Source organism: Archocentrus centrarchus, chromosome 24, assembly GCF_007364275.1.
Source record: "Archocentrus centrarchus isolate MPI-CPG fArcCen1 chromosome 24, fArcCen1, whole genome shotgun sequence".
NCBI classification, from domain to species: Eukaryota; Metazoa; Chordata; class Actinopteri; order Cichliformes; family Cichlidae; genus Archocentrus; species Archocentrus centrarchus.
The window spans coordinates 23,234,789-23,239,457 of record NC_044369.1 but is presented as its reverse complement, the minus strand read 5'-3'; positions in this window follow the sequence as shown (position 1 = coordinate 23,239,457).

Below are 4,669 nucleotides of genomic sequence, written 5' to 3'. Positions count from 1 at the left end.
GAAATGTCGAAAGTTTACTAGACTTCTGACTTCGGGTGGAATGATAAAATACATTTAAAGCTGCAGAACATCTCAGACACACAGACACACACATAATCGCAGAGGCACACTTAGTGTCAATGCTCCGGTGACTCTCGGCTGACGTGGGGACATTAACACTTGTGTAAGACCAGGTGCCGACGTGACAGATCTTTGATGCTATCTGCCTGAAGGAAGAGGACTGGAGGGGAGGACAGAGGAAGAAGGAGGGAGCAGTGTGTTTGTGTGTTCAAGATTTACATGTGTCGAAGCAAGTTTGTTCTCTTCACCGGGACATTTGCAGGGAATCCGAATATAAATGTATTCAAACTCTAATCAGAAATTAAACAAGCACAAAATCCCAAATACGTTCCATAAGATTAACTACAAATCCGAACTGGCACTTCCCAAATGAATGTCAGGTGCTCTGAGCAATATTTCAGTGAATCTCATGGCAAGAGAAGAAAGGCCAGTAGGTCACATCTGGCGACAAAGAAGACTGTCAGCACAGTGTAGGAGTATCCACACATCAAACAGACTGATGCCACGACAAGAGACCTAAGACAGGATCTAAAGAAGATTACATCTGTAACACCATCATGGGAGGAAATATTTTGCTCAGATCTCATCATCCCAGATCCAGCATTCTCAGCATATTTCACGCTGTGAACGTGACTCACTTGAGCACAGATTTATCAGTTTTGGCAAAAATCAAAAAAATTAGGGCAAAAAGAAAAAAACAAAAAGGATAGAAATGATCCCATGATGATCATGAATACTCATACCAGTACTAATGGGTCTTAGTTTTACTTTAGATCTGTGTTCTTGTCAGCTAAAACCAAATTCTTCTTTAGACTAAAACACTATAAAATCTACAATCACGTGTTTATTGTTTTTCACACATGCAGAGCACTCTTTGTGCTCCTTACTTTATAAGCAAAGTGTGCGGAAAACACTGAAAAGCTTCTCAGTCGGGGCTGAGTAACATTTAGCTTGTAACTCTGTGTATGCAATTTGTTATATGAGGGCTGTATTTTAATGCGTCATCACAATGAATTTCACATTAATACAAATCACTGTTTAGTGTTTAATGCATTTGATGGACTACTGCAAATTAAAAGATATTTACAAAATGTTATGTGACTGAACTAAAGCAACAACCAGGTGTTATGAAGAGGTTTTACAACCCAGTCTGTCAAAAGGAGAAACCATCAGTGGTTTAATACTCCCTTCAGTTTGTGTCTTTGTGCTCCTCTGCGCTGTTTCATGCTTGTGTTATGATTGGATCACTCCTTTCATGTCCCATTCAGACCCCTTGGGAATCTTGTGATATTAAAGTTGGATCTCAAACTTGTGCAGAGAAAACACTAACATCTGTTTCGAACAGACACAGCTTTCGGGTGAAGGATCATTACTGCTAATGAGAGTTGGTTCTCATGCAGTCAAGAGACCAAACAAATGTTCATCATTTTTTTAAGGTTCTACTGCAACGTCGCGTATCTGGTTGCACCTGAGGGAGGATATTCAGAAACCTCAGCATGATGGTGAGGATTCATTTTTAGCCACGCTAGCATTATTCTCACTTGTGACCTGGCTTAACAGATGCGTTAGATGGAAGAAGTTTAACGGCAAACTTCCTCCCATACTAGTGATGACAGTTCACCATAAGTGCACTTCTGTGTGCAGTCCAATTGTATTTATTTAACAAGGACTCTTACTGAACTCGATCAGATCACGCTGTATGGTGAATGTGATGCCTCCTCAGCAAACGCCAGAATCCTGGAGTAATAACACCTTAACTTGAGACCCTGAAGCTGAGAAATAGAAAAAGCAGTTTTTATAATATCTATTTTTTTTTAACACGAATTCTATGAAATATGAACAATAACATCTAACAACATAGGAATAATTCTATTAAGCAGGGAAAAACTGCAATGCCTTAAAAATGTTTTCCATGTACAGTTTGATGTTTGTGGTATCGTTAAACAGCGAGCAAAACTGGAGCGAACCTGTTTACCATATTTCTCCGTTATACTCGTTCCATTTCTTCCCTCGGGGAATTGGTTTCTCAGTGCATTCAACACAGAAGTCAGTATTTGCATAGAGGGCAGTTATGTGGTTTTAGCATTCTGTGTGATTGAAGTCCACATTAGCATATGGGCCGACAATGTGACCACGTGGTTGAGCGTTCTCAGAAGGGAGCTGTGGCCTGCCGTACGTGACCGAGCATATAAACTGGGGAGTCCACAGGTGAGGTCATTTTAGGCAGTGACAAGAAAGTTCCCCTTGAGCAAAGAATAAGGTTTGGCAAATACGCTTGCAACGGTCAGAGGCAAAAGAGAGGTCTGTTTGTGTCTGATGAGCAGCATATTAGAATTACAAATGGTGGTTTGTGTGAAGAGAAATGAAAAAAGGCCGTGACTTTCTTATATGCAAAAGCACCCTTGTAGATTTTCCCAGTAGCATTTTTGTAATGAGATTAAAAATATCTGTCAACACTTGAGAGTTGGATTTCAACAAAAGGCGCCAGTGGAGAATTCAGGATCTCACATCTCATATCACCCGTGTGTGTCACTGTGTTTCTCAAATTAAGGAGCCAGAGATTCACTGGGGAGAAAGAAGAGGACAAATGCTTGGACAGAGAGGTTCTTCCGCCCCTGCTGCTGTTCCAGGAAGTGCACCTGTGCTCCAGGGGGCTGCAGGGGAGGGGAGAGGAGGGTGGTTGTGCTGATGGTGTTGCAGGATCAGCTAAGCTACACCTGCGTGACCTGTTAATGGCCCAGTGGGTATTTGATGACAGTCGCAAGAATCTTAGGTTCAGGGTGTCCTTTACAGCTATTAAATCTTTGTCATCAAATCTGCTCCAGCTAAGCTGATTTATGGCGAGCTCCACTGAGACGTTTGTCAGTGCACCCCTGTTAGACGCCCCATGAACTCTGATCTATTAGGGGAGCGTTGAGAAATAATCATGACACAATATTTTCCTGTAATCTCTCCATGTCAACAAAGAGGGCACGAGCAACTCCTCTCACTCCCCCCTCTAGTTCCACAGTGATAGAAATATACAACATATTCATGGGAATACACATGTAGACTTCATAGTGCGTAAGACTCCATGCTTGCGTGAGACACTGAGAAGGTCTGAAAGACTGAGTGTCCAGCCAAAAGGAAAGGAGAGGCTCTGCAATGCCTTGTAAATGTCTATCGGTTATTTAAGCATGTGATCTGTAGCTCTGTCGCTCCTGAGTCCTCCGGCCAGCACATAATCAAATGCAAGACAGTTATTCACAGCTGCCTTAGCGGACAGTTTTAAAGGCTAAGGACTTTTTGGGAACTTAAATTAGCACTGGATATAAGGACTTGTTAAACAGAGTACCGGAGGAAGGTGGGTAAAAAAAAAATCATAGCTAGACTCTCTCTATCTACACAAAATAAGGAGAACTGTACATTTACACAAAACTGAAAGGTCTCTTGGAGCCTGGTTTCTTGAGTATGATGAGTTCACCATATTCAAATGGCCTCCACAGTCACCGCATCTCAATCCAATGAGCACCTTTGGGATGTGGTGGAATGAGAGATTGGTATCATGGATGTGCAGTTGACAAATCTGCAGCAACTGTGTGACGCTATGATGTCAGTGGGGACCAGAATCTCTCAGGAATGTTTCCAGCACCTTGCTGAATCTATGCTGTGAAGAATTAAGGGGGTTCTGAATGCAAAAAGGGGGTCCAACCCAGTACTAGCAAGGTGTAACTAATGAAGTGGCTGGGGAGTGTATAGTATAAAATATTCTTATCTGACAATAAGTTTGCCTTTAGGCCTGTGCAGTATTAGCACCATCAATCTAACAAAATCAGTTGGCTACATCTAGTCCAGATATGACTTTAACAGTGACAAAGCAGGATGAGCCAAACAACACAGACCATTTCTGGCAAAGATAACAAAAATTATGTGTAATCTTACCTTGTGCTGCCATTCAACCTAGGTCTTGTAAAGGACATAATAGTGAAATAATATTTGATTTTATTATAAAGCACTGTATTTTAGGACCATCGATCTACAGCAGATGACTGTGGAGGTGACTGACAGGTTTGTGCAACCAGGTATGTCTGTATGTATGTATAGTCTATGTTTGTATACTGTACGTCCTTCCTGGGCCCCAGCTCAGACATTCTGCTGCTAATAAAGAGGGTGCATGTGAGAGTCCGTGTGTGTGTGTGTGTGTGTGTGTGTGTGTGTGTGTGTGTGTGTGTGTGTGTGTGTGTGTGTGGCCCTTGCCTGACCGTGGCCCTGTCCAAGTCTTAGCATGCCATTTATAGCCAAGCAGTCCATCAATCTTAATAGAGGAGAGAAGTGCAAAGAGCCGATGAAACTGCAGACATGATCACTATTCTCTCAATGGGGCCAAGGAGAGAAGGAGGAGCAAAGGGAGGGAGCTGTGGGAAGGGATGACAGGGGAGATGGAGGTGGCAGGGCGAGAGAGCACTGAGGGAGTGAAGCTGAGGAGGGAGGGAGTAAGTAAGAGGGATGGGGTGAGAAAGCGAGAGGTCACAACTTGTTTATTCCTGTTGGTGATAATAATGATCTGATCTGATCTCTTCCATCCGTGTCTCTCGTCTTCAAGCCACTGCTGACACACAAAAACCGCTGG